The following is an 8,730-nucleotide window of genomic DNA, read 5'->3' as shown; positions in this document are numbered from 1 at the left end:
TGGTGTGTGATCTGATATAGGCCATACATGTACAATCATATTAAATATATTTTCACATTAGTCATGTGGTAAAGAAGAATTAGGATCAAAGGGAAAAACCATGAGGAAGAAAAAACAAAACAAAACAAAACAAAAGGAAAAATAGTATGCTTCTATCTGCATTCAGACTCCATAGTTCTTTCTCTGGATGTGGATAGCATTTTCCATCATGAGTCTTTTGGAGTTGTCTTAGATCATTGCATTGCTGGGAAGAGAAAAGATTGTCTATCAAAGCTGGTTATCACACAATGTTGCTGTTACTGTGTACAAGGTTTTCCTGGTTCTGCTCACTTCACTCAGTATCAGTTCATGCAAGTCTTTCCAGGTTTTTCTGAAGTCTGCCTGCTCATCATTTCTTATGGCACAATAGTATTCCTTTACATTCACATACCACAGCTTGTTCAGCTATTCCCCAATTGATGGGCATTCCCTCAATTTCCAAATCTTGGCCACCACAAAAAGAGCTGCCATAAACATTTTTGTACATGTGTGTCCTTTTCCCATTTTTGTGATCTCTTTGGTAAGTAGACCTAGAAGTGGTATTGCTGGATCAAAGGGTATGCACAGTTTTAAAGCCCTTTGGGCATAGTTCCAAAGTGCTCTCCAGAATGAATGGTTAGATCAGTTCACAACTCCACCAACAATGCATTAGTGTTCCAATTTTCCAACATCTTCTCCAACATTTATTATTTTCCTGTTTTGTCACGTATGCTCATCTGATAGGTGTGATGTGGTACCTCAGAGTTGTTTTGATTTGCATTTCTAATCAGTAGTGGTTTAGAGCATTTTTTCATATGACTACAGATAGCTTTAATTTCTTCATCTGAAAACTACCTGTTCATATCCTTTGACCATTTATCAATTGGGGAATGACTTGTATTCTTATCAAATTGACTCAGTTCTCTATATATTTTAGAAATGAGGCCTTTATCAGAGAAACTGGCTATAAAATTACTTCCCAGCTTTCTGCTTCCTTTCTAATTTTGGTTGCATTGGCTTTGTTTGTGCAAAAACTTTTAAATTTAATGTAATCAAAATGATCCATTTTGCATTTCACAATGTTTTCTATCTCTTGTTTTGTCATAAATTCTTCTATTCTCAATAGATCTGACAGGTAAACTATTCCTTGCTCTCCTAATTTGCTTACAGCATTAGCCTTTATATCTAATTATTTGTTTTTTAAATGTTTGATAGAATTCACTTGTAAATCCATCTGGCCCTGGAGATTTTTTCTTAGGGAGTTCACTGATGGCTTGATCAATTTCTTTTTCTGAAATGGCATTATTTAAGTATTTTATTTCCTCTTCTGTTAATCTGGGCAACTTATATTTTTATAAATATTCATCCGTTTCACTAAGATTGTCAGATTTATTGGCATACAGTTGGGCAAAGTAGCTCCTAATTATTGTTTTAATTTCCTCTTCTTTAGTGGTGAATTCACCCTTTTGATACTGGTTATTTGGTTTCCTTTTTTTTTCTTCAATCAAATTGACCAAAGGTTTATCTATTTTATTGTTTCCCCCACCATAAAACCAGCTCTTAGTTTTATTTATTAGTTCAATAGTTTTCTTAATTTCAATTTTATCAATCTCTCCTTTGATTTTCAGAATTTCTAATTTGGTATTTAATTGGAGATTTTTAATTTGTTCTTTTTCTAGCTTTTTTAGTTGCATGCCCAATTCATTGATCTCCTCCTTCTCTATTTTGTTCATGTAAGCATTTAGAGATATAAAATTTCTCCTAAGAATCCCTTTGGCTGTATACCATAAGTTTTGGTATATTGTCTCATTATTGTCATTGTCTTGGATGAAGTTATTGATTGTTTTTATGATTTGTTGTTTGATCCACTCATTCTTTAGGATTAGATTATTTCATTTCCAATCAATCTTTAGTCTATCTTTCTGTGGCCCTTTATTACATGAAATTTTTATTGCATCATGATCTGAAAAGGATGCATTTAATATTTCTGCCTTTTTGCATCGGATTATGAGGTTTTTGTGTAATAGTACATGGTCAATTTGTATGGCGGTGCTGTGTACTGCTGAGAAAAAAGTCTATTCCTTTCTATCCCCATTCAGTTTTCTCCAGAGGTCTACCATATCTAACTTTTCTAAAATTCTATTCATCTCCTTAACTTCTTTCTTGTTTATTTTGTGGTTAGATTTATCTAGTTCTGAGAGGAGGAGGTTGAAGTCTCCCAATAGTATAGTTTTGCTATCTATTTCTTCCAGTAACTTACTTAACTTCTCCTCTAAGAATCTGGATGCTATACCATTTGCTACATATATGTTTAGCATTGATATTACTTCATTATCTGTGTTATCTTTTAGCAAGATGTAGTTTCTTTCCTTATCTCTTTTAATTAGATCTATTTTTGCTTTTGCATTGTCTGAGATCAGGATTGCTACCCCTGCTTTTTTTTTTTCAACTTCAGGTAAAGCAAAATATATTCTACTCCAGCCTTTTACCTTTATTCTGTGTATATCTCTCTGCTTCAAATGGGAAAGTTCATCCCATTCACATTCACAGTTACGATTTCTAACTGTGTCTTTCTCCCTATCCTACTTTCCCCTATTTATGCTTTTCTCTTTCCTTTCTCCCTTTCACTCTTCACTAGGATTTTGCTCCTGACAACCTCCTCCCTTAATCTGCCCTCCCTTCTGTCATCCCCCTCCCTTTTCTTTCCCCTTTCTGCTACTATTTTTCTTTCCCTTCTGCCCTCCCTTCTATCTACACCCTCCCTTTTTTCCCCTTACCTCTCCTACTTCCTATAAGTAAAGATGGATTTCTAGTATGTTACTCCCTCTTTGAGCCAAATCTGATGAAAGTAAGGTTCAAACAATGCTCCCTTCTTTCCCTGTACTGTAATAGGTCTTTGTACCTCTTCCTGTGATGTAATTTACACTTTTCTGTCTTCTCCTTTCCACTTCTTCCAGTACAATCCCTTTTTTTCACCCCTTAATCAATTTTTTTTATAATCATATAGAAGTCAACTTATATCCACACCTTCTGTCTATGTATACCCCTTCTAAATGTCATAATAAAAATTCAGTTCTCAAGAGTTACAAGTATCATCTTCCCATGTAGGGATGTAAACAATATACACTTATTGAGTAACATTTTTTTTCCTGTTTACCTTTTTATGCTTCTCTTGAGTCTTGTATTTGAAGATTGAATTTTCTATTGAGCTCTGGTCTTTTCATTAGGATGGTTTGAAAGTCTCCTATTTCACTGAATGTCCATCTCCTCCCTTGAAAGATTGTGCTTAATTTTTCTGGTTCGTTGATCCTTGATTGTAATCCAAGCTCCTTTGCCTTTCAGAATATATTCCAAGCCCTCCAATCCTTTAATGTAGAAGCAGCTAGGTCCTACATAATCCTAACTGTGGCTCCATGATATTTAAATTGTTTCTTTCTGGCTGCTTGCAGTAGTTTCTCTTTGATCTGATAATTCTGGAATTTGGCTGCAATATTCCTTGACATTTTCATTTTGGAATCTCTTTCAGGAGATGATTAATGGATTCTTTCAATGACTGTTTTACCCTCTGGTTCTAGGATATAATTTCTTGGAAGATGCTGTCCAGGCTCTTTTTTGATCATGATTTTCAGGTTTGGATCTATTTTCCAGGTCAGTTGTTTTTCTAATGAGGTATTTTACATTTTCTTCTATTTTTTCATTCTTTTGATTTTGTTTAACTGATTCTTGATGTCTCATAGAATCATTAGCTTCCACTTGTCCAATTCTAATTTTTAACAAATTGTTTTCTTCAGTGAGCTTTTGTATCTCCTTTTCCATTTCGTCAGTTCTACTGTCAAAGGAATTCTTCTCTCAGTGAATTTTTGTACCTGCTTTTCCATTTGTCCAATACTGCTTTTTATAGAGTTCTTCTCTTCAGTGAATTTTTGTACCTCCTCTTCCATTCAGTCAATTGTATTTTTTAAGGCATTGTTTTCTTTAGTCAATTTTTGTCCTTCCTCTTACAAGCTGTTGACTTTCTTGCATACCTCTCATTTCTTTTCCCAGTTTTTCTTCTACCTTTCTTATTTGACTTTTAAAATCCTTCTTGAGCTCTTCCAAGAAGGATTTTTGGGCCTAGGACCAATTCATATTTCCCTTTGCAATTTCAGATGTAGGTATATTGACAATACTGTCCTCTTCTGAGTTTGTATTTTGATCTTCTCTGTCACCATTCTCTATGGTCAGTGTTCTTTTCTGCTTCTTGCTCATTTTATTTGCCTATTTCCTGGCTTTTAAAGTTGAGCTTTCCTACTGGAGCACAGGGTGCACTATCCCAAGCTTATTTTGCTGGGGGCCAGGGGCCTGGTCACTCGCTTTGTATGCTGGGGCCTCAGATGCTGGCAGTTGGAGACTGTAGGGATCTGGCAGCTTACCTGGTGCTGAGCTGGAGTCCTAGTGGTGGTGTCTGGGGTTTGCTGAGGCCAGGGTTACAATGAAGCAAGTGGAGATTCAGCTGCTGGAGGACGCCTGCTCACCTTCTAAACCTAAATGTGCACCCCTGAACTGAGGCATGGGATGGGTGTTTGGCTGCTGGAAGACGCTTGCCTGCCCAGGGCTATGCTAAAGCATGGGGAGTTTCTGCCACTGGAGGACTCCTGCTTGCCTGGGCTGCACTGAAGCACTTGGAAGATTGGCTGCTGGAGGATGCCTGCCTGCCAGGAGCTGAGCTGAAGCTCAGGGAAATCAGCTACTGGAGGAAGCCTGTCTGCCTGGGGCTGTACCACTGCATGTGGTGGCTCTCCAAGATGGAGCCCAAAAGTTCCCCTGCTTATATTAAGTCATGTGGGGGGGTCCTGATTTTGGTATTTGCCTGCTCCACGACCCTGGCGCTCAGGATCTCCTGCTGGTTTGCTGAGGTGGGGCTTGCTGCTTGCTTGCTGGAATACCTCCTGTCCTCAACCATGTTCCCATTTTTACCAAGTGAAAGGGATCTTTCTTGGTGATCTCCAAGTTTCCCAGGTTAAAAGACCTCTAGTCCCCGTCTCCACTGTCTCTGCTCTTCTAGGATTTTTTCTGGGGTGCTATTTTTTTTAGAGGTCAATAAGGGAGAGTGAGAGAGATTTGCTGCTTACTCTGCCATCTTTAATTTGTGTTTTCTTTTGAAATATGGCTAATATGGAAATGTTTTGCATTACTGCACATGTACGAACTATATCAAATTGCTTACCTTCTCAAAAAGGGGATAAAAAGGAGGGAGGGAGAGAATATACAATTCAAAATTTAAAAAAAGAATGTTTAAAATTTTAGCTTACATGTAATTGAGAAAAACAAGAATTAAATGTAAAAAAAAAGAAATCATCTTGGGCAGAGAGTTGTGTTGGGTGGCACAAGGAGGCAATTTGGACTTTCTCTCTCTCTCTTGCTCTCTCTCCTTCTCTTTCAGGTAGAAATGGCTTGGATGTAGATTGATAATATGTTAAATAACATTGTTTTTAGTAGGTGAGCCTAAGAATGAGAGTACAGTGTTAGAATTGCTATTTTTCTCCTATCCTATCTTGAGGCTCTAGGAGTATCTGCTGGGACTATTCGTCTAAAACTACAAGGACATGAGCTCTCATTTATGTGCTTCCCACTCATAATCAGCCAGTAGACACAATTAACTTTTTTTTTTTGGTTAAGCAATGGAGTTAAGTGACTTGCCCAGGGTCACACAGCTAGTAAGTGTTATGTGTCTGAGGCTGAATTTGATCTCAGGTCCTTCTGACTTCAGGGTGTTACTCTATTCACCGTGCCACCTAGCTGCCCCCAATCCAATTAACTCTTAACAAAGATCTTTGCTAAGATGGCAGAATAACTATAAAATATTTCCTCAATAAATTGAAGGTACATTTTCTCACAAATACACATAGTATCTATGGGAAGAATAGGCACAAACTTAGAATAAACTGGTAGTGAGACTTATATGGAATGAGCACATGTGGAAAAGGAAATTCACAATTCCAAAACTGCAGAGAATAGAAGTCTTGTTGTGGTTGAATTCTCTTGTACCATCACTTGGGTACTGCAGGGCAGGTTGCTTATCTGGGTTCCATTTGTCTGTTCCTTTCCATAGCCAGTTGTCTTTTCTATTTGGAGGGCTCCCCTTCCTTGAAGCTGCTTCCTCCTTCAAGTGACTATCTATCCGTAGGCATATCTGACTGGAGTGTGTGTCTCTGTTCCCTGCTGGATGCAGTGTCTCCTATCAGTCAAGTAGCTGTGTTCAAAGTGACATGGCTAATGGGACATAAGGGAAAAAGGAGAAACAAACCATTTTTTGTTTCCCATAAATGATTCCTTCTCTGGGTTCTAGATCTTCCTCAACTTTTAACTATTGACTTGAAACTGATGAAATCTTTCTAGTACTTAGCTATTTAAAATACAGCAAAAGCATGCATAATTTTTCTTATCCAATGAGGCTGATTACTATAATTCTGTCAAAGGAAAGGGTTCACATTTCATTCTGGGTTTGGCTGTGCTTTTTACTGTCAGTTTAACCATTTTCTATGTGATTAATTCTTTATAATCTATGACTAAGTCCTGTGACTAAATCAAATGAATTTAGAAAGGCAATCACACCCCCCTTTTATTACACTTGAAAATACTTTAATTCAGTTTAGTTAATGGAAAGACAGGGCTGGAGAGTGAAAAATATAACATGAAGGATAGAGAAGGGAGTGATAAAGAAGTAGAGGAATTAAGTTGGAAGGGAGGAAACACACAGGTTGGTCAACAAGTATTCATTAAATGCCTATGTGCCAAGCACTACAAAGAGAGGTAAAAGAGAGTCCCTGCTCTCATGGAGCTTATAGTTTAATGAGGGAGACAATAAGCAAACAATTATTCACAAATGAGTTATATACAAGATAAATTGGGCACTAGCATTTAAGGAGAAATGCTTATAATAGAAGATGGGATTTTAGCTGAGACTTGAAAGAAGCCAGAGAAGTTAAGAGGTTAAGAATTAAGGAAGGAGAGAGTTCTAGGCATAAAAGACAGCTAGCAAAAGTGCTGTCAGGCGATGGAATGTCTCATTTGAGTAAGGACATCAAGGAGGCCAGTGTCACTGGATCACAGAGTAGAAGAGGTGTAAGGAGTAAAGGATTGGAAAGATAGGAAGGGACCAGTCCTAGAGGGTTTTAAAAACCAAACAACAGATTTTATGTTTGATCCTGGAGGCAAAGGGGAGCTATTGGAGTTAACTGAATGGGGTCAGGGAGACAGAGAAGAATGACATTTTTGAACTGGCACTTTAAGAAAATCAATCTGAGAGGGGGATGGAGTGGAGTGGGAACAGACTTAAAGCAGGGAGATCAAACAGTAATCTATTGCAACAGTCCAGCATTGAGGCAATGAAGGCCTGTACTAGGGTGATGGCATTGTCTGAGAAGAGAAGAGTGCATATGTAAGAGATATTACAACAAGGGTAAAATCAACCAGACCTAGCAACTGATCAAATATTGGAGGGAGGGGAGGTTGAGAGAGTAAATAATCAAGGACGACAACTAGGTTTTAAACATGAGTGAATGAGAGAATGGTGGTAATCTCCACAGAAATAGGGAAATTGGAAAGAAGGGAGGGTTTTGTTCAGTTTTGTATGTGTTGAGTTTAAAATATCCATAAGACTTCCAGATCAAAATGTTCAACAGACAGTTGGAGACGTGAGACCAGGGGTCAAGAAAGAGGGTAGAGCAGGACAAATAAATCTGAGAATCATCTGAATAGAGATGATAGTTGAACCCAATGAAGCTGATGAGATCCCTAAATGAAATAGTATAGAGGGAGAGGAAAAGATCCAGGCTACAGCTTTGGATGACAGTCATGATTAATGCACAAGACCCAAATGATGATCCAGCAAAAGTAACTGAGAAAGAATGGTTGGTTAGGTAGGAGGAGAACCAGGAGGGAGAAATGTCATGGAAACCTAGAGAGAAGAGATTATCAAGGAGAAAAGGGTGATTTGAGGGTAAAGGATTGTAGAGGAAGTCAAGAAGAATGAGGATTGAGAAAAAGACTATTATATTTGGCAATTTAGAGATCATTGGTAACTTGGAAGGAGGCAGTTTTAGTTGAGTAATGAGATTAGAAGTCAGATTACAAAGAATTAAGGAGGAAATGAGGGAAAAAGAAATAGAGGTATTGATTACAGACATACTTCTCTAGGAGTTTAGCCAAAAAAGGGAGAAGTGATATAGGATGATAGCTAGCAGGGATGGATAGATCACATTAGGATTTTTTGAGAATGAAGGAAGCAAGGGTATATTCATAGGCAGTAGGGAAGTAGCCAGCATATAGGGAGAAATTGAAGATTAATGTATACAGACCCATACAGGGGGAAATCTACTAGAGAAGATGGGATGGAATAGGATCATGTGTGCATGATCTCCTTTGCAAGAAGAAAGGCCACCTCTTCATGTGAAACAGGGATGAAGGAGGAGAAAGTGGCCTATGGCATCTTAATGATAAGGGAGAAGAGGGAACTCATAATGAATGGCCCTATCTTTTCAGTGAAGCATACCCAGTGCAGGGGTTATGGCCTGAAAAAGAACTGAAGGTTGGAGGGATTGGAGTTCATAGGGAGGATGAAAAATAGGTTTTGGGCTTGTGAAGCAGAGAGAGACAGAGAAAGAGGGAGAGAGAGAGAGAGAGAGAGAGAGAGAGAGAGAGAGAGAGAGAGAGAGAGAGAGAGAGAGAGAG

This window comes from Vombatus ursinus, unplaced genomic scaffold, assembly GCF_900497805.2.
Source record: "Vombatus ursinus unplaced genomic scaffold, bare-nosed wombat genome assembly UNPS02014941.1, whole genome shotgun sequence".
Taxonomy (NCBI): domain Eukaryota; kingdom Metazoa; phylum Chordata; class Mammalia; order Diprotodontia; family Vombatidae; genus Vombatus; species Vombatus ursinus.
Note: the sequence above shows the minus strand (reverse complement) of the source record.